Genomic DNA, 21,527 nt, shown 5'->3' with positions numbered 1-21,527 from the left:
CATTGCAAGTCTGGAAGAGGGGGATTTTATGGTATCTCTGGACATCAAGGATGCTTACTTGCATGTCCCCATTTATCCACCTCACCAGGAGTACCTCAGGTTTGTGGTACAGGACTGTCATTACCAGTTCCAGACATTGCCATTTGGCCTATCCATGGCACAGAGAATATTTACCAAGGTAATGGCGGAAATGATGGTACTCCTTCGGAAGCAAGGAGTTACAGTTATCCCGTACTTGGACGATCTCCTCATAAAGGCGAGGTCCAGGGAGCAGTTGTTGGTTAGCGTAGCACACTCTCAGGAAGTGTTGCAACAGCACGGCTGGATTCTGAATATTCCAAAGTCGCAGCTGATTCCTACGACGCATCTGCCCTTCCTGGGCTTGATTCTGGACACAGAACAGAAGAAGGTGTTTCTCCCGGAGGAGAAGGCCCAGGAGCTAGTGACTCTGGTCAGGGACCTCCTGAACCCAAAACAGGTGTCGGTGCACCACTGCACGCGAGTCCTGGGAAAGATGGTGGCCTCATACGAAGCCATTCCCTTCGGCAGGTTCCATGCGAGGGTCTTTCAGTGGGATCTGTTGGACAAGTGGTCCGGATCGCATCTTCAGATGCATCGGCTGATCACCCTGTCCCCGAGGACCAGGGTGTCTCTTCTGTGTTGGCTGCAGAGTGCTCATCTTCTCGAGGGCCGCAGGTTCGGCATACAGGACTGGGTCCTGGTGACCACAGATGCAAGCCTCCGCGGATGGGGAGCAGTCACTCAGGGAAGAAACTGCCAAGGGCTGTGGTCAAGTCAGGAGACTTGTCTGCACATAAATATACTGGAACTAAGGGCCATATACAACGCCCTGAGTCAAGCGGAACCCCTGCTTCGAGACCAACCAGTGCTGATTCAATCGGACAACATCACGGCGGTCGCCCATGTAAACCGCCAGGGCGGCACAAGAAGCAGGGTGGCAATGGCGGAAGCCACAAAGATTCTTCGTTGGGTGGAGAATCACGTGCAAGCACTGTCAGCAGTGTTCATTCCAGGAGTGGACAACTGGGAAGCAGACTTCCTCAGCAGACACGACCTCCACCCGGGAGAGTGGGGACTTCATCAAGAAGTCTTCACGCAGATTGCAAATCGATGGGAACTGCCACAGGTGGACATGATGGCGTCCCGCCTCAACAAAAAGCTAAAAAGATATTGTGCCAGGTCAATGGACCCTCAGGCGATAGCTGTGGACGCGCTAGTGACACCGTGGGTGTTCCAGTCGGTCTATGTGTTTCCTCCTCTTCCTCTCATACCCAAGGTACTGAGAATAGTAAGAAAAAGAGGAGTGAGAATGATACTCATCGTTCCGGATTGGCCAAGAAGGACTTGGTACCCAGAACTACAAGAAATGATCACAGCGGACCCATGGCCTCTGCCTCTCCGACAGGACCTGTTGCAACAGGGGCCCTGTCTGTTCCAAGACTTACCGCGGCTGCGTTTGACTGCATGGCGGTTGAACGCCGGATCCTAAAGGAAAAGGGCATCCCGGATGAAGTGATTCCTACGCTGATAAGAGCTAGGAAGGATGTGACAGCAAAGCATTATCACCATATATGGCGAAAATATGTTGCTTGGTGTGAAGCCAGGGAGGCCCCTACAGAGGAATTCCAGCTGGGTCGATTTCTGCACTTCTTGCAGTCAGGTGTGACTATGGGCCTAAAATTAGGGTCCATAAAGGTCCAGATTTCGGCCCTATCCATTTTCTTTCAAAAAGAATTGGCTTCACTGCCTGAGGTTCAGACGTTTGTGAAGGGAGTGCTGCATATTCAGCCCCCTTTTGTGCCACCAGTGGCACCTTGGGATCTTAACGATGTGTTGGATTCCCTGAAATGCCACTGGTTTGAGCCACTTAAGACCGTGGAACTAAAGTATCTCACGTGGAAAGTGGTCATGCTGTTGGCCTTAGCATCGGCTAGGCGTGTGTCAGAATTGGCGGCTTTGTCATGTAAAAGCCCCTATCTGATCTTCCATATGTACAGGGCAGAATTGCGGACTCGTCCCCAATTTCTCCCAAAGGTGGTATCATTGTTTCATTTGAACCAACCTACTGTGGTGCCTGCGGCTACTCGGGACTTGGAGGACTCCAAGTTGCTGGACGTAGTCCGGGCTTTGAAAATATATGTTTCCAGAACGGCTGGAGTCAGGAAAACTGACTCGCTGTTTATTCTGTATGCACCCAATAAGCTGGGTGCTCCTGCTTCAAAGCAAACTATTGCTCGCTGGATCTGTAGCACGATTCAGCTGGCTCATTCTGCGGCTGGATTGCCGCATCCAAAATCAGTGAAAGCCCATTCCACAAGGAAGGTGGGCTCTTCTTGGGCGGCTGCCTGAGGGGTCTCGGCTTTACAGCTTTGCCGAGCTGCTACTTTGTCGGGTTCAAACACTTTTGCAAAGTTCTACAAGTTTGACACCCTGGCTGAGGAGGACCTTGTGTTTGCTCATTCGGTGCTGCAGAGTCATCCGCACTCTCCCGCCCGTTTGGGAGCTTTGGTATAATCCCCATGGTCCTTACGGAGTCCCCAGCATCCACTAGGACGTTAGAGAAAATAAGAATTTACTCACCGGTAATTCTATTTCTCGTAGTCCGTAGTGGATGCTGGGCGCCCATCCCAAGTGCGGATTGTCTGCAATACGTGTATATAGTTATTGCTTAATAAAGGGTTATTGTTAGGAGCCATCCATTGAGTGAGGCTCAGTTGTTGTTCATACTGTTAACTGGGTAAGGTTATCACAAGTTGTACGGTGTGATTGGTGTGGCTGGTATGAGTCTTAGGAAAAAAGTATAGTTCTTGAATACAGGGCTGTTTCTAGCCAGTTTGGCTCCCAGTGCGAGATTTAAAAATGCGCCCCCCCCCTTGATATAAAAAAATGCGCCCCCCCCATAGTTATAAAAAGTAAAAGGTATGCACGCGTCGAAGGCGCGCGCGCTCCCGGCAAAGGGGTGTGGCCTCGCTAAAATGGGCGTGGCCTCTGTAAAATGGGCATGACCTCATCAGAAAATACTATTTTACACAATACGGCAGGCACGTGTCCCCATTTTCCACAATACGGCAGGCACGTGTCCCCATTTTCCACAATACGGCAGGCACGTGTCCCCATTTTCCACAGTACGGCAGGCAAGAGTCCCCATTTTCCACAGTACGGCAGGCAGGTGTCCCCATTTTACACAGTACGCAGACATGTGTCCCCATTTTACACAGTACGCAGACATGTGTCCCCATTTTACACAGTACGCAGACATGTGTCCCCATTTTACACAGTACGCAGGCAGGTGCCCCCATATTACACAGTACGCAGACATGTGTCCCCATTTTACACAGTACGCAGGCCGGTGTCCCCATTTTACACAGTTCGCAGGCCAGTGTCCCCATTTTACACAGTACGCAGGCAGGTGTCCCCATTTTACACAGTACGCAGGCAGGTGCCCCCATATTACACAGTACGCAGGCAGGTGTCCCCATTTTACACAGTACGCAGGCAGGTGCCCCCATATTACACAGTACGCAGGCAGGTGCCCCCATTTTACACATTATAATAGGCAAGTGTCCCCTTTGTATACATGGTGGCAGAGGGAGGGGGGAGAGAGAGAGAGAGAGAGAGAGGCTGATTTACAGTTGAAGCGGTTCTTACCGCTCTTTGGTGACTCTCCCTCCTCTTCGCGGCGCCGCCGGCTTGGTTGGCTCCCCCTCCTCCGTCCTCCCGAGTACCCAACTCGGGGGGCGGGGTTTCGTGGAATGACGCGATTGCGTCGTGACGTCACGACGCAACGCGTCGTTCCGCAAAACTCCGCCCCCTGAGCTGGGTACTCGGGAGGACGGAGGAGATGGGATCTACAGTGTTCTAGAAGTTGCACGGCTCGCCCGCTGCAAGAAACGGCACTGCTTGTATAGTACAGGAGCCAAAAGGAAAAGAAAGACTAGGGGGGTCATTCCGAGTCGTTCGCTCTGTAAATTTCTTCGCATCTCAGCGATTTTCCGCTTAGTGCGCATGCGCAATGTCCGCAGTGCGACTGCGCCAAGTAAATTTGCTATGCAGTTAGGATTTTTACTCACGGCTTTTTCATCGTTCTGGTGATCGTAATGTGATTGACAGGAAATGGGTGTTACTGGGCGGAAACTAGCCGTTTTATGGGTGTGTGTGAAAAAACGCTACCGTTTCCGGAAAAAACGCAGGAGTGGCCGGAGAAACGGGGGAGTGTCTGTGCGAACGCTGGGTGTGTTTGTGACGTCAAACCAGGAACGACAAGCACTGAACTGATCGCAAATGCCGAGTAAGTCTGAAGCTACTCAGAAACTGCTAAGAGGTGTGTAATCGCAATATTGCGAATACGTCGTTCGCAATTTTAAGAAGCTAAGATTCACTCCCAGTAGGCGGCGGCTTAGCGTGAGTAAATCTGCTACAATCAGCTTGCGAGCGAACAACTCGGAATGACCCCCTATATGTCTCTTCTGGGGCACACTTTTGTTGTAGAATAGGTGGTTTTGTAATATTTAAAATTTAACTTTTATTAGTGGTCCTCTAAAAAAATAGCTATAAGGCAAAAGGGCAGAGTAAAAGTAATGTTGACAAGCAATTGTCATAGGATTTGTCTATCCAAATGATAGATAATGAGTTAATTAATTAAAATAGGTGATCTAAATTCAAACTTGATAGCTCTATTGGGCGAAATTATATGTGTGTCTCTGACGTAAAGAAGGATAAATATTATAAATTGCCTTCTTCCGAAACAATGAATGAAATACAATATACTAGTAATGAAAATACCAATATAACGGAAGGAAGGAATATACGTGAGTCTAATAAGCCGGGCTCAACAATGATAATTAATGGAATATAGATTTCCACAAACTATGATAGAAAATAAAATAAAAATAGAAAATAATGCTTTGGTTCCAGGTCTTGTGTCCTAGGTTTGGATATAAATACCTGCAGTACCAAGTATTCTCTGGTGGTTTCCCAACCAGTACTGACCTGGCCCACAGTGCTTGGCTTCCAAGATCAGACGAGGTTGGGCATACTCAGTGTGGTTTGACCGCAGGTGGGTATATCCTGCTTGGTAATACCTGGAACCAAGTATTAGGCCCTGAGAAATCCCAGAGTAGTTTGAATGAGATTACTGGATGCTCTTAAATTTAAACACTGGCGACCTCTGATGATCCCGGACTGAACTTCAAAAGAATACCAAATATGGATGTATGGGTTTTCTTCAGTATTGTCAGCCTTGGGTAAATAAGTAGATAGTACCCGTGGCTGTTAAGAGTTAGTGGGGAAACCAAAGAACAGCTGCGGGCTGGTTGTGTTTGATCTGAGGTGTAAATGTATATAATTATAAACTCTCCAGGTTTGGCCAGAAATACTGAGTAAATAACAGTATAATATAGGTATGCAAAAAATGAATCTGTAAAAAGTAGGTATGGGAAGGATGGGTATAAAAAGAAAAGAAAAGGAATAGAGAATCAGGTCTGTGTTAGTCACCACTTTTTTATCATCTGTCTGGACATCGAATGACAAAATGAGAGGGTGGTGAGAAATGACACTAAGACCGAAAGAAGGTAGAGGGACTCTTCTACTGTCCTATTGTTAGGAATGTCTGTTTGTTTTGCCTTGCATTATCTAATTTCTGCCTCTAGGGGTCTCACTTGCTGCCTCAGGTCCGAATGGCAGTTGCACACTGTCTCTGCAGGGTAATTACCTGATTGTGAGCACCTGGGGCCCAACACCTGGTGCTGCTATTTAACTCCAGCTCACCAGCATCTAGGGGCAGATCATTGTGGTTCCGTCTGGAGTGCGACTGGGCTCTCTCCAGTAATCCTGTCCTGATTCTGCCTTATCTACATCTTGGAGACATTCCCTGCAGTTTGCTGGTTCATATGCCTTGCTACAAGACTTCTAACCCTACCGGTTCAGCATCTGCATTCCTGGACTATTATTTGCAGTCTGTTTCCACCCCTGCCTGATTACTTAATTCTCACCTGGCTTCAGCTGACCTCATTTCAAGTATGCACACACAGTGAACCCTAGTAATCGTTACACCTATCTTGTAACAAAATGGTGCTCTGTTTACATGATGCATTGCAGAGCCACCCAGATTGTTTAGACAAGATGAGAGGGAGTACCGGAAATTGAATGTAAATGAGAATGTCAAATAATTATAGCTATGTGAAATAGAAATATCTATACTAGTGTTAAGTCATGCATTCGGTCCAAACATTTGGAGCAAAGCAAATACGTGTAATCAGTCGGATAATAAATTCACGATTACACAATACAGTTAACAAAAAGGAGAGAGGGTAAAATAAAATGAAGGGGTAAGAAAATGTGTTGAACGTTCAATTAATTGAGATATATCAACAAAGTCACAAGGCATAAGCCTAAAAAAATGTAAATGTTCCTGTGGGGATTAATGACCAAAAAAAACAGAAAAACAGGACTGAACCTTTGAGAAAACATAAATTGATGGTAAATGGGTGTTGGGAGATAAATTGAAAATAAGTCCCAGACCTTGGTGCGGCTTCCTATTATATCTGGTGTATTCTTATTGTTGTCATATACACCAGAGATATTATGGTGTCAGAAAAAAGTCATGTGTCCTACTATTAGGTGGAGGGGTGGGATACCCCCCTTAATCGTTGGAAACCATCGCTGAAGGTCCGTGGTGGAGAGTGAGCCTGGCAAGGAGACGCCGTTGTCCGCGGTCCGCCGACCGGAAGTTCGGAGCACCGGAACCGGAAGTGGACGTACGTTTCGCTCAGGAGAGCTTGTTCACCAATTGCCATTGGTATGAGTCTTACCCTGGATTCCAAAATCCTTTCCTTGTAATGTCAGCTCTTCCGGGCACAGTTTCCCTAACTGAGGTCTGGAGGAGGGGCATAGAGGGAGGAGCCAGTGCACACCAGATAGTACCTAATCTTTCTTTAGAGTGCCCAGTCTCCTGCGGAGCCCGTCTATTCCTCATGGTCCTTACGGAGTCCCCAGCATCCACTACGGACTACGAGAAATAGAATTACCGGTGAGTAAATTCTTAATTTTTGTTTATACTGCTGCACCTGTGTATAATGCCCAGATGTACCCTTCGGCTCATATATTGCATGGAATTCTGGCACTGGGGTTAGCCAGTGCCTCCTGAGCCATTTAGCTCACCACACGTTCCTGATTAGCGCTACAAGGAACAGCATGCCTTCCAAATACTGCTCCCATTCAATGCCTCTCGCACACAAGCAGACAAACAATAGTAGTTGCTCTACCATTCCTGGAGATAATTATATATCAGGTGCTGGAAAGGGGGAGGGGTCATAGACAGGGAGGGGGGCGGGTTGCAAATCCCACCCCTACATTGCCCTTCAGCACACTAAGAAATTACCTGTAACCATCCCTGAACCTATCTGGTAATAGAAATTCAGAGACTTAGTTTACACATGTTTGCAAACACATGTTTAAGCTGCTGAGCCACTTTCAAGGCTTCTCCGATGTCAGCAGTCCTAACACTACATGATAGCAGTGCCCACATAGGTCCATGTAATTTGTCACAGTAGGCCTCATAATAAAGGCTATTACTAAAACACATCCAGACAAAGAGCTAACTTACCCAGGAGCTACCCCCAGGATCTCCCATTAGCACTACAAGGAACAGCATGCCTTCCAAATACTGCTCCCATTCAATGCCTCTCGCACACAAGCAGACAAACAATAGTAGTAGCTCATAATGGTGCTACAACGCAGGTTTGGGACACTCTGTAGAGGTTTTGTCTGGTTCTGTTCCACTGCCTCATTAAGATCCCCTGGTATATGCCCAACAGCGTGCTCTTGCCCAATTATGCAAGTCAGCACGGATACCGACTCTGATACGGGAGGCGGTGGTGGGGATATGTGGGGGGATGAGACATCCCTTGCCCGCGGGTTCAGCTCCTGATGGAGGCCATTGGAGATGTGTTACACATTACTGTGATTAAAAACATTACTATAAATATCAGAGGAACTCCTGGAGACGAAATTCCAGATCCCTTATAGGGCTCTCACGGCCTTTCCTTTCCCTAAAAAAAAGGGAATGAACTTCCCTATAGTAGACGCTTCTGTACTGGACTGTCTAGAACGGGTGCTTTTACCTGTCCCTGGGTCTGTCACTCTGTTAGACCTAGCGGACTGCAAGATTGAGATAAGAATCCATAAACACTGCTTCAGGCGTGGTGTTACGGCACACGGTTGCCTGTGCATAGTTTTCTATAGCCATAGTAAGGTGGTCAGGCACATTACTAAAGGTTTATATTCTCTGGATAGAAGTGACATTGAATTGTTTCTCCGTCGCATACAGGTTTCTGCTGGTTTCATGGTGGAGGCCGTGAAGGACCTGGGTCACCTGAATGCAAGTACGTCTCCTATGGCTGTCTCGACACGCAAGGGACTCTGGCTGCTCCAAAGGTTTACAGATGCGGAATCCAGGATTACCGTGGAGAACCTGCCCTTCACAGGTCAGACTCTATTTGGGGTGACGCATGGGATGCGTGGATCTACACGGCAACCTCGGTTAAGTGACCCTTCTTCCCTCAGCCACTCAGACACTGGGGGAAAAATATCCGTTTCTACGTTTCCATTACAGTCCTTTTATACCGCAAAGGGTAAGAAGTCCAATGCCCCTACCGTTTTTAAGAGGTGGTCGAGGATACTATAGAAAACATGCACCTGCCGGTTTCCAGGCACAGAAACCTGGCTATGTTTTCTCACAATTCTTTGCATGACGGTGGACCTCCCGGCCTGGAGATCGGGCAGGTGGGAGCGTGGCTCCGACATTTCAGTCAGGTCTGGATGTCATCAGGACTCGACCCCTGGGTAAAAGATATGGTGTCCCAGAGGTACAGTATGGAGTTTCAAGAACTCCCACCTCACTGATTATTCGAATAGGCTTACCAGCTCTGCTGATAGTAAGGGCTATCCTGCAGGAAGCTATTCAATAATGGGAAACGGTAACTGTCATTGTTACAGTTCCAACTCATCTGGAAAGCAAGGGTTACTATTCCTACACCTTTGTGGTACCGAAACCGGACAGTTTGGTCGGACCTAATTTGAACCTGAAATCGTTAAACCCTTCTTAGAGGGGATTCAAGTTCAACAGGGAGTCTCTGTGAGCGGTGCTCTCAGGTCGGAAGGGGGAGGGGGAATTCCTGGTATCCCTGGCTATCAAGGATGCTTGCAACCATGTTCCGCTTACTACAACTCCAGGCTTTTCTCAGATTGCGCTGTTGGGTTGTCACTTTCAGTTCCAGACACTGCCGTTCGGCCTCTCCGCGATACCGAGGGTGTTCTCCGAAGGGATGGCAGAGCTGTTGCTACTCCTCCGCAGGCAAGGAGTGAACATTATTCCATATCTGGAAGATCTGCTGTTACGGGCATCCTAGTACGTTACTGTACATTGCTCTCACGACTCGACTGCTCATGGTTCATGGATGGATCATAAATTTTCCAAAGTCTCGTTTGGAGTCGTCTAGGTGATTGTCTTTCCTGGGGATGATCCTCGACATGGAAGTGCAGAGGGTGTTTCTACCAGCGGAGAAATCGTTGGCGGTACAGGCAATGACTCGGGATGTCTAGAAGCCTGCCCTGGTATCTGTTCATCAGTGCATTCACCCTCTGGGGGAGATGGTTGCCTCTTACGAGGCTCTACAGTACGGAAGATTTCATGCTTGTTCCTTCCATTTGGATCTCCTAAATATGTAGTCGGGTTCTCACCTACACATGCAGAGGATACGTCTGTCTCTGAAAGTAAGGATTTCACTCCTCTGGTGCCTGCAAATGCCTCACCTCCTGGTGGGCCGCAGGTTTCGGGGTTCAGCACTGGATCCTTCTAACCATGGATGCAAGCCTCAGGGGTTGGGGCGCAGTCACTCAAGGGGAAACCTTCCAAGGAAGGTGGTCAAGTCTGGAATCCATTATTCCAATAAACATTCTGGAACTAAGAGCCACATACAATGGTCTTCTCCAAGAGCGGCACATCTTCTGCGAAATCAGGCCATTCAAGTACAGTCGGACAATGTAACGATGATGGTCTACATAAGCCGACTGGGAGGAGCAAAGAGCAGAGCTGCTATGTCAGAGATAACAAGAATCCTTCTCTGGGCAGAAAGGCACGCAGGGGCGTTCTCATCAATCTTCCTTCCAAGAATGGACAACTGGGAAGCGGACTTCCTCAGCAGGCACAATCTCCATCCATGAGAATGGGGCCTCCATCCGGAGGTGTTCACAGACGTGACCAGTCATTGGGGCTTGCCTCAAATAGACATGATGGCCTCTCGTCTCAACTAGATACTTCGAAGGTACCGTTCCAGGTTCAGGTCAAGAGACCCATAAGCAGTGGCGGTGGATGCTCTGGTAACTCCGTGGGTGTTCAAGTCAGGGTATGTGTTCCCTCCACTTCCACTAATTTCAAGAATTCTAAAACTCCTAAAGAGAACAAGGGTTCAGGCAATTCTCATTGCTCTGGACTGGCCAAGGAGAGCTTGGTACGTGGACTTACTGCTGGAGGATCCAAGGCCTCTTCCTCTTCGCGGGGGCCTTCTGCAACTGGGGCCGTTTGCTTATCAAGACTTACCGTGGCTACGTTTGACAGCATGGAGGTTGAACGCCAGTTCTTAGCCCGGAAGGGTATTCTGACCACAGTTCTTCCTACCCTGATACAGGCTAGGAAGGGAGTATCATCTAAACATTACCATCGCATTTGGAAAAAATATGGGTCTTGGTGTGAATCCAAGAAGTTTCTTACGGTGGAGTTTCAACTTGGACGGTTTCTCCTCTTCCTGCAAGCAGGTGTGGATATAGGCCTGCGTTTGGGATCCATAACGGTCCAGATTTTGGCTTTATCCATTTTCTTCCAGAAACAATTGGCTGCCTTCCCTAAGGTTCAGACTTTTTTGAAAGGGGTTCTGATCATCCAACCTTCTTTTGTGGCGCCGACGGCACCCTGGGATCTTGACGTGGTGTTGCATTTCCTGCAATCAGCTTGGTTTGAGCCTTTACAGGAGGCTGAGGTCAAGTTTCTCACATGGAAGGCTGTCTCATTGTTGGCCTTAGCTTCTACTCGACGTATGTCGGAATTGGGGGCTTTGTCCTGTAAAAGCCCCTATTAACTCTTCCATGAAGATAGAGCTGAGCTCAGGACGCGTCAGCAGTTCCTTCCAAAGGTTGTGTCGGCTTTTCATATCGACAAACCTATTGTGGTGCCAGTAGCTACTGACTCCTCAATTACATCAAAGTCCTTGGATGTTGTGAGGGCTTTGAAGATCTATGTAAGAGGACTGCTCATCACAGGAAATCGGACTTTCTGTTTGTCCTTTATGTTCCCAAGAAAATTGGGTGTCCTGCTTATAAGCAGATGATTTCTCGCTGGATCAGGTTCACTATTCAGCATGCATACTCTATGGCAGGATTGCTGTGTCCAAGATCTGTTAAGGCCCACTCTACTCGTAAGGTGGGTTCTTCCTGGGCGGCTGCCCGGGGGGTCTCAGCTTTACAACTTTGCCGAGCGGCTACTTGGTCAGGGTCGAACACGTTTGCTAAGTTCTACAAGTTCGATACTTTGGCCTCTGAGGACCTAGAGTTTGGTCATTCAGTTCTGCAGGAGCCTCCGCGCTCTCCCTTCCGTTCTGGGAGCTTTGGTACATCCCCCATGGTACTAATGTGGACCCCAGCATCCTCTAGGACGTAAGAGAAAATATTTTAATTACCTACTGGTAAATCCTTTTCTCGTAGTCCGTAGAGGATGCTGGGCGCCCGCCCAGCGCGTCGTTGTCCTACAATGGTTACTTGGCTCAGTATTGCATTGTTCTTGGTTAAGTACTGTGTTGTTACTTGGTTAAAGTAATGTTGTTCAGCTGTTGCTGTGTTCAAGCTAGTTAGCTTGGTTTGCCTTGTTTGTTTGAGCTGGTGTGAATCTCACCACTATCTGTGTAATATCCTCTCGACGTTGTCCGTCTCCTCGGGCACAGTTTCTAGACTGAGTCTGGTAGGAGGGGCATAGAGGGAGGAGCCAGCCCACACTGTTAAACTCTTAAAGTGCCAATAGCTCCTAGTTGACCCGTCTATATCCCATGGTACTAATGTGAACCCCAGCATCCTCTACGGACTACGAGAAAAGGATTTAGGTAGGTAATTCAAATCCTATTTTCTCCTATTGTGTGTGATATAAAATGTTATTCCCTGGAACTTTACACTATGGGACAGGGAGAGAGACTCTTGTTTGGGCACACTCTTTGGAATAAAATAATATGAAGTTAATGAAATATATATAGGTTAAAGTGAGCCGGAACAGGCTATATATATATATATATATATATATATATGTTAATTCTCAAAGGGACTGTCGGGAAATATCATGTGACTAGTAGTCAATGAGTACAAAATTATAAGGGCCAGGTAAGTTCAGGTATAAGGCTCCTTTTATCTGGGCAAATCCCAGTATAAGGTATATCCAACAATACGGTTACATTAGAACTTTAATTAAAAAAAATTCAGAGATGAAAATAGACAATTGGTGATACTGTTGTCAGTGATAGGCACAGAGTACTTGGTATTCCCAGGTGGTCTCCCATCCAAGTACTGACCAAGCCCAGCACTGCTTAACTTCCAAGATCGAATGGTGTTGGGTGTATACAGTGTGGTATGATAGCAGACTGCACTGAATGGAGTACAACTCCGGGATCACTGATGAGAGTGCACTTATATAAGAGCAATCGAGTCAAGCATACAGACAGAGCAGGGATAGCTAAATTAAAGAAGGATCTGCTGACGTTAGACAGAGAGAATATGTGTAGAAATTCCACCAGAGAAGCTGCCTCACATTCTGAATCACCGGTGAGAGTCCATATATACAAGGTAAAAGGAAGGAACTATTGAAAATTGGTTACTACACTGTAAGTTAAAGATATTGAAAAAAATGATTGTGGATTATCCTTAGTTCTAAAGGATGGCTACTGGATTCAGGTATCAGTAAATCACAACATAAAGATGTATGAACTGTACAATTTCATCATTTATCCTATATCCAGTAAGTATCTGATACATGTCCATTAGTCACAACATAGGAATATGCACTGTATAGATAGATCACATGACATATATCGGCAATATATATACATATAATATACAATATAATATACATATAATGGCAAACACCCTATTCAGTATAACTGGTTGTCTAACCCATTAATTGCAGATGATATTCATATAAATAAACACTGAGTTACCGTATATATATGTATGTGTCAAAGAGGAACCAAGGTATTCAGCCTGGAGCAGAAATTATATAACACGGTATCGGTAATCAATTTGAGCAAAAAGTCTGCAATATTGTATCAATATGTGACAGGTATAAATGTTCAACTTTAACAAGGATTGTATAGTACTAATTGATAAAGATTGCTTCTATGTTTGTCTCACAAATATATTGCACATAAATAATTCACAGCAAATAAGGTTCTTTGCTATGTAGATACAGTGTATATAAACTGAAGCAACTAAGGGGCAATGCGCACGCGTGTCATACGGGTACAAAAAGCATCGTTGCTGTACAATGCTTCTAGTGACGGATCCATTCGTACAGCCGATCGCAAGGAGATTGACAGGAAGAGGGCGTTTATGGGTGTCAACTGACCATTTTCTGAGAGTGGTTGGGCAAAAGCAGGCGTGTCCAGGCGTTTGCAGGGCGGGTATCTGACGTCAATTCCGGGTCCTCCGTCGCTAGAATCATCGCACAGGTTAAGTAACTACAGGGCTGGTCTTGTTTTGCACAAAATGTGTTTGTACCTCTCGGCTGCACATGCGATCGCACACTTGCAAAGCATAAATACACTCCCCCGTGGGCGGAGACAATGCGTTTGCACGGCTGCTAAAAGTAGCTAGCAAGTGATCAACTCAGAATGAGGGCCTAAGTTGCAAAGGAACCACACATAAGATACAATGTAAACAAAATTCACAGTATTAGAAAGCCAAGTGGAATAAGCACATAATAGTTCAACTGAAATATCTGGGTCCGCCGCAGCGTGTTACCCATAGTCACCAGTTCCCAGGAGTCAAACAATGGTGGAGGAGGTAGAAGCAGAAAACGGGTTTCGCCCGGGGACTGGGTTTGATCACTTCAGGAAGTTTCACACAGACAAGCAAATTACGGGGGTGAGGATTTAGACCCGGTAATTTGCGGATCAACACGGGTGTTTTGTCTGTGTAAAAGGGTCAACCCGGGTCAAAATTCCAGGGTCGAAGTCCCGGGAATTTCAACCCAGGTTGACCCTTTCACACAGAAAAAGGACGCAATTTAATTTTCTTTCTCAAAGGGGTAGTTATGATCTGTTTGAATATAACCCCTTGTTGGAATATATAAAGACACAAGGTAAAATATAGATATTCTATAAATATAGAATTCTTATAGAATATAAATATGACCCATCGTGAATTTTCATAGATTTTTGATACACAACATAGAATATAACAGAAAACACAATGGGGGGGGGGGGAATTAAAATGTTTGAAAAGTCAGTTGGGTGTCTGTTTTTTTCCTATCTAATAGACAGGAAAAACAGACACCCAACCGACTTTTCAAACATTTGAATTTCCCCCAATATGTTTATAGTGTTTGTCAGCGTTCTAATTTTCAATCTGGGCATCATAGCTGAGGTTGTGATGTAATATACATAAATACGAAATATAAGATTTGACACGATAATTTTGATAACGGCTACCGGCTTGAGCTGGTATTTGCGGGTGCCAGGGCTGGTACTAGATCTTGTGGAGATCAGGGCGAACATTTCCTTTGCACCCCCACCCCCCATTCATAACCGGCAAAGTGCACGCCAAAGGACCTTTTCCAAAAATATAAGGGTGTGGTTTCATGGGGAAGGGGTGTGGCCACAGAATAGTACAAATTCACATTACACTGCACAGTAGTGTTTGTCAGGCACATTACAGTTGAGCAGCTCACTGTCAAAAATAACCTGGGGGCTACTATATGTGCATCTAAAAATAGGATTTTTTTTATATTACATTTTTATTGAGTTTTCATACAAATTACAATTACATTTAGATAGGTAAATAAAACCAAGAGGGGGTAGAAGACACGAACACAACAGAACTAATAAGGACAAGGGGGAGGAAGAGTATGTATCAGGGAAATCTTAATACAACAATAATGAAAGCAGAGTGTAATGAAGGAAAGGAAGTCTGCATCAATTAGCAAGTTAAGGTCCCGTGTGGACCGGAGAAAGGTCGGGTAAGTCAGTCGAGGCACCAGATACACCTATTTGGCCTGATCTCTCCTTATATAGGGACCATTTAAACCATTTCTTATTAATACAGGTAGTCCCTGAAGAATAATTGCCCTCTGCTGTTTCTAAAACATAATGTTGATGGACTCTATTTTCTATCATCAATAAATTGGGGATGACCGCCGATTTCCATTTGGAGGCAATGGCGGCCTTAGAGGCTATGAGAATGTGGCCCAAAAGGTATCTATCACAACTAGACATCTCACCAGAGTAATAATGAAAGAGTGTCAAGAGGGTATCAGGTATAAGAACCACTCCTAGTATGTGGGAAATGAAAAGAAACACCTCCCTCCAGAGCGACCGGATTGCCGGACATAGCCAAAAAACATGAAGGATATCTCCCACCATCCCACAATTCCTCCAGCAACTAGAGGAGACATCAGGCCAAATCTTATGTAGACGTTCTGGTGTAAAATATACCCTATGAACCAATTTATAATACATTTCACAATGATTCACACATTTAGATATTTAATTTTAATTTAAAGCAAGATTTAAGCAAGATTTAAAGATATCTTTCCAGATATCTTTGGTGAAGACCGCAGAGAGGTCTTTTTCCCATTTAGTCTGTGAGGGGAATACTCCATGGCGGGATTCAGTCACAAGATGTTGGTACCATCTGGAGATGCCACCCCTATTACCGCTAGGCGCTAGAAGAGACATCAATAATTTAGGGGACCAGTATGGAGGACTCGGTTGGGAAAGCAGCTTTGAAGCCAATGCCGCATTTGCAGGTATTTATGAAAATCTTGTTTAGGTACACAAAATTGTTCCTGGAGTAAGGAAAAGGGGACCAAAACACCGTCTCGAAGGACATCCTTTAGGGTGGAGAGGCCTGTGTCCTGCCAATAATGTAAGTGCAAATCTGGGATCAATAGGGCTATAGCATGGAGAGACAGTTGGGGGGAGGGAAGAGCACCATCAGGGAGAGATTTAATTACGGTTCTCCATGCAGACGTTGCGTGGACTGCGGAACACTCAGCAACTCTAGCAGGGATTGAAATGGCGGGCAAAGTCTGGCAGTGTAAAGGGGAATACAGCATTCTGTTCTAATGATACCCATGGTTTAGAAGTGCCCTGGGTGAACCAATCTCTGGCCTGAGCGAGTAAACAAGCAGTATGGTCTCTCTCTAAATCTGGATACGCGACTCCACCTGCACACTTTGGAGCAATTAAAGTGGATTTCGCTATCCTCGGCTTTGAGCCCCCCCATATATATTTGGTTAATAAACGATTAAATCTATTACAAATATCTTTAGGTAAGGTCCTGGGGATGGTACGGAAAAGGTACATCAATTTTGGTAAGATAACCATTTTCGCACCTGCCACCCGTCCAACCGAGGAAACCTCCTGCATCATCCAGTCTTTAATAAACAGTTCAAATGCCCGAAAGAGTGGGTCGTAGTTACACCCCATTAAATCCCGCTCCCTAGATATATGTACACCCAAATATTTAAGCGATCTGAGTTGCCACGCGTACTTATAATCATTCTTTAGACGTCTAAGAGCGCTATCAGAAATATTCAGAGGGAGGGCCTCCGTCTTAGTAGTGTTCAGCTTGTAGTAGGAGACCGCTGCATAAGAGTCCGAGAGAGAATGTAAATGTGGTAAAGATGATTCAGGCTCTCTAAGGCATACTAAAATATCGTCAGCAAAAAGACAGATTTTATGGGGCATCCCTCCCACCACCGGACCAACAATTGAGTCCAACACCCTAATCCGCTCCGCCAGAGGCTCAACAGCCAGAACAAAAATGAGGGGTGATAAGGGGCAACCCTGACGAGTCCCATTAGTAATATTAAATGTAGAGGAATTGCAACCATTGGTGAAAACTGAAGCCGAGGGTGAGGAGTACAAAGCCAAAATGGAATCGAGTATCCTACCCGCAAACCCAAAACGGCACAGGGTAGCCCGTAAATAGTCCCAGTGGAGCCTATCGAATGCTTTTTCTGCATCCAGAGAAAGGACCAAGAGAGGTTCGCCCCGAACCTGGCAGCGTTCAATCAAATTAATAACCCTGCGTGTGTTATCTGACGCTTGCCGGCCCAAAACAAAACCCACCTGGTCAGGGTTAATCAAACTAGGTAAGAGAGGGGATATCCTATTCGCAACCATCTTAGCAAACAATTTAAGGTCAATGTTCAGCAATGCTATTGGGCGGTAATTCTGAACCACTGTAGGAGATTTGCCTGGCTTAGGGATGGTAACTATCATCTCCGCCTCTAACATCTCCTTCGGGAAACATGTGGAGTCAGAGGCTTCATTGAAGACTGACGTTAAAAGTGGGGCAAGGGTTGATTTAAATGTTTTATAAAAGTTAGAGGGGTATCCATCTGGGCCGGGGCCTTATTTACTGGACAGGAATCTATGGCTGCCTCGACTTCTTCGAGTAACCAGGGAGAGCTAAGGGATTCACGAGTCTGAGAATCAATAGTGGGGACAGACAACCCATCCAAAAACCCATTAATATCCGCAAAAGTGGGCTGAGGGGTACCAGGGTCATCTCTGAGGTTATACAGCTGCGAATAATGGTGGTCATTCCGAGTTGTTCGCTCGCAAGCCGATTTTAGCAGCATTGCACACGCTAAGCCGCTGCCTACTGGGAGTGAATCTTAGCTTCTTAAAATTGCGAACGAAAGATTCGCAATATTGCGATAAGACATCTCTGTGCAGTTTCTGAGTAGCTCGAGACTTACTCTGCCAGTGCGATCAGTTCAGTGCTTGTCGTTCCTGGTTTGACGTCACAAACACACCCAGCGTTCGTCCAGACACTCCTCCGTTTCTCCAGCCACTCCCGCGTTTTTCCCAGAAACGGTAGCGTTTTTTCCCACATGCCCATAAAATGGCCTGTTTCCGCCCAGTAACACCCACTTCCTGTCAATCACACTCCGATCGCCTGAACGAAGAAAAAGCCGTGAGTAAAATACCTAACTTCATAGCAAATTTACTTGGCGCAGTGCGAACATTGCACATGCGCACTAAGTGGGAAATCGCTGCGATGCGAAGAAATTTTCCGAGCGAACAACTCGGAATGACCCCCAATATTCAGCAAACGTATTAGCTATCTCAACCGGATCGGTTACTTTAACTCTAGTAGATGTATGAATAGCATGTATGCGTTCTACGCCCCCTTAATTTACGCGCCAGCAAACCCCCCGCTCTATTACCAAGCATATAATATTTTTGATTAAGCCGCTGCAAATTGCGGTGAACTTCAGTTAAGGCAAACGTATTCATCTTTTCACGGGCAGCAAGGAGTTGCTTAAAGAGGGATTTATTAGCAGGGCTAATTTTATGTGAAGATTCCAGTCGGGAAGCCTCTCTTTCGGCTGAGGCGTATCTGCCTCTATACTCACGTTTAAGTCTAGCCGCTATTTGGATTGCAGAGCCTCTAACCACGGCTTTCAGAGAACACCAATGAGTGAACACGAATGTATCCTCGGGGCAATTAGTAGCCAGATATAAATCTAGAGATTGCTGGATGGTCTGGTGAGCCTCAGGGCGGGCAAGAAGGTACGAACCCAGTCTCCAGGGACCATGGGGGACTACCCTTTTACTGGTATCCCAAACCACAACAAGTGGCGAGTGATCTGACCAAGACATAGGTAATATGTCAACCTTACCTATAGTCGCTAACGTCCACTTATCCACTAATGCCAAGTCTATTCTAGAGTATGAGCTATGGACATGGGAATAGAAAGTGTAATCCCGCTCTGCAGGGTGTTTAGCCCTCCATACATCATACAACGCATACTCAGCTAGCAGTTGACCAAATTTGCCTGAGGGATCCTGGGCTGGACTACTACGAAGGGTTCGGGTTGGACGGGAGCGGTCAATAGTAGGATCTAACACCATATTGATCAAAAGCGCCCCCCTAGTACGATCCTGGAGAATTCTACAAAAGGTTCTGAGAAATGAGATTTGTTTGGTATTTGGGGCATAGCAAGAGACCAGAGTGGTCTCAACATTATCTAGCTGACCTACTAAGATTAAATATCTCCCGTCAGGATCTTCATATTTAGAGGACAAAACAAACTGCAGTGTTGCGCTATAAGAAGAGCCACGCCAGCTTTCTTGGTGGGTCCATTTGCAGTATAACAATGGGGGTAACGTGAATTAGTGAAGAGGGGGGGATTCTGACTCTGAAAGTGCGTCTCCTGTACCGCTACCACATGCGCCTTAAGCTTATGAAAATAATTTAAGGCCAAACTTCGCTTTTGGGGAGAGTTAAGCCCTTTGGCATTAATAGAGACTATGTTCACCATGTTCAACTACAAATAGAGCTGCTGACTCAGCTGACCAATTTCTGTGCGTAAACTGATATACCTGATGGGGGACGACGACACACATATCAGAGGACAGGAGGGAAGACATAAGGAAAATAAAAAATACAAAACTAAAATTTATCTCTTGAGATCACAACCAGTCACCATAATGTGGCAGCTGTGTAGGCTAAAGGGGGGGTTAGTGGCATATCTCCCACCTGCCGCCATACTTTTGTACTGTAAACTAAAGAACACAAAAACATCTTGATAATACGATAACAGATGAATACACATGCGTGCAAGCAAAACCTTAAGAGCAGATAAGGCGGAACAGAAACGCTCCAACATGGAAACATAACGTAGGAATCAAACACAAGTATCATTCCAGCGACTCGTACTACTTATTAAGCTACCCCAACAGGCCAACATTAATAATAAACTGCTATGTCCGGGGAGGCGCCAGGCACAATGCTCGAAAAACAGGGCAATTAGTAAAACAAAATATGCAATCAGGAAAACACATACGAAACATGGACAAATCGCCCACCATACTCAGCGCCTCCCCAAACACACCACGGCCTTTTCAGACAGGGGCAAAGGTAATATTGACATAGCAAACAACTATATCTGGGGAGTCACTGGAGTCACAACAGTAGAAACATAGCAACTATGTAAGCTGCCCGATCCAGAGCAGGCGCCCTTACTTCACCGAGGACCAGTCCTGCTGAAGTCAACGGGGGGAGGAGTCTGCAGAAGGTCCCGCAATGTTCCATGATTTAAGCAATTTCGCCCCTTCATCCGCATTAGAAATAGAGACAGTGGAGCCATCTCGGGGAATCAACAGCTTGGTAGGGAAACCCCAACGATAAGGGATATCAGCCTTTCTGAGGGCCGCAGTGATAGGGTGAAACGATCGTCGTTTGTAGAGGGGGATGCAGACAAATCACCGAAGAGTTGAAGTCCTTGAAGGGCTGAAGATGTGTCAGACGTCGGTCTAGATGCTTTCAATAAGGCCTCCTTACCGTGAAAGTAGTGCATCTTCATAAGGACATCTCTAGGGGCATCGCCATCTCTAGGGGCATCGCCTGGAGCCGCTCTGGCCTTCGGTAACCGGTGTATTCGATCAATAAGGAAGTCCGCAGATGGAGACTTAGGTAATAGAGCTTTAAGTAAGGCCACGGCGTAATCGTGCAAACTGCTGTGTGACACCGACTCGGGGACCCCACGCAATTTAAGATTGCTATGACGTGATCTGTCCTCCAAATCCGTGACTTTGTCCCGTAAAAGTTTCACCTCCGCCTCTAATGCATCATGAGAGTCCAGTAGGCCGTTATGGGACCCTCAACTTCCTCCATTTTAGTTTCCAAATGGTCAGTGCGGGCACCCAGGTCTATAGATTGTTGACATGCCGTTAAGGTGGTACGAAACTCGGCCGCCACCTCCTCCTTAAAGCGAGACAAAAGTAGCTTCATAGTGCCCACAGTGAGGGCATCTCCATCTCGGACCTTGACAAGACTCGTAGCGGCTGTAGATGCAGAGGGGGGCGCCTCCAGAGAGGGAGGAGTCTGAGGAACTGCGTCTTTTGTAGAGGTCCCGGTGGCTTTAGGAAGAGACATTTTCGGAGATTACTTGAAAAATGATAGCTGCGGGACAGGTTTTGACGGTTTGCCGCATCTAGAAGACATAATAAGGCACAGAGGAAAACAGTTCAATGGTTGCAGACACAGAAGATAGAAAAATCTGAAGGCTCCACTGTCTCAGGGACTATCAAGACATCAAGTAGATAATGGCAGGGCTAGGAGATAACTCTCGTGTTACATTGGCATGAGCAGGGCTGACAGGGCTATGAGGCTAGCCATCCTAGACGTCTCCTCCGGGCTCCCGCCGAGTCTCTCCTCGTTGCTCGGCAACCAAGATGGCC

The 21,527-nt window shown here is 46.3% G+C and overlaps 2 pseudogenes; both read right to left on the bottom strand.

Moving 5' to 3' along the window:
- Window positions 1-4,962: 4,962 nt before the first annotated feature.
- LOC134898467 (5S ribosomal RNA) lies at window positions 4,963-5,079 on the bottom strand (annotated as a pseudogene).
- A 7,498-nt stretch (window positions 5,080-12,577) lies between these two features.
- LOC134896247 (5S ribosomal RNA) lies at window positions 12,578-12,696 on the bottom strand (annotated as a pseudogene).
- Window positions 12,697-21,527: the final 8,831 nt, after the last annotated feature.

The sequence above is a fragment of the Pseudophryne corroboree genome, chromosome 3 (genome assembly GCF_028390025.1).
Source record: "Pseudophryne corroboree isolate aPseCor3 chromosome 3, aPseCor3.hap2, whole genome shotgun sequence".
In the NCBI taxonomy this organism is placed as follows: domain Eukaryota; kingdom Metazoa; phylum Chordata; class Amphibia; order Anura; family Myobatrachidae; genus Pseudophryne; species Pseudophryne corroboree.
This window is presented reverse-complemented; position numbering and strand designations above follow the sequence as displayed.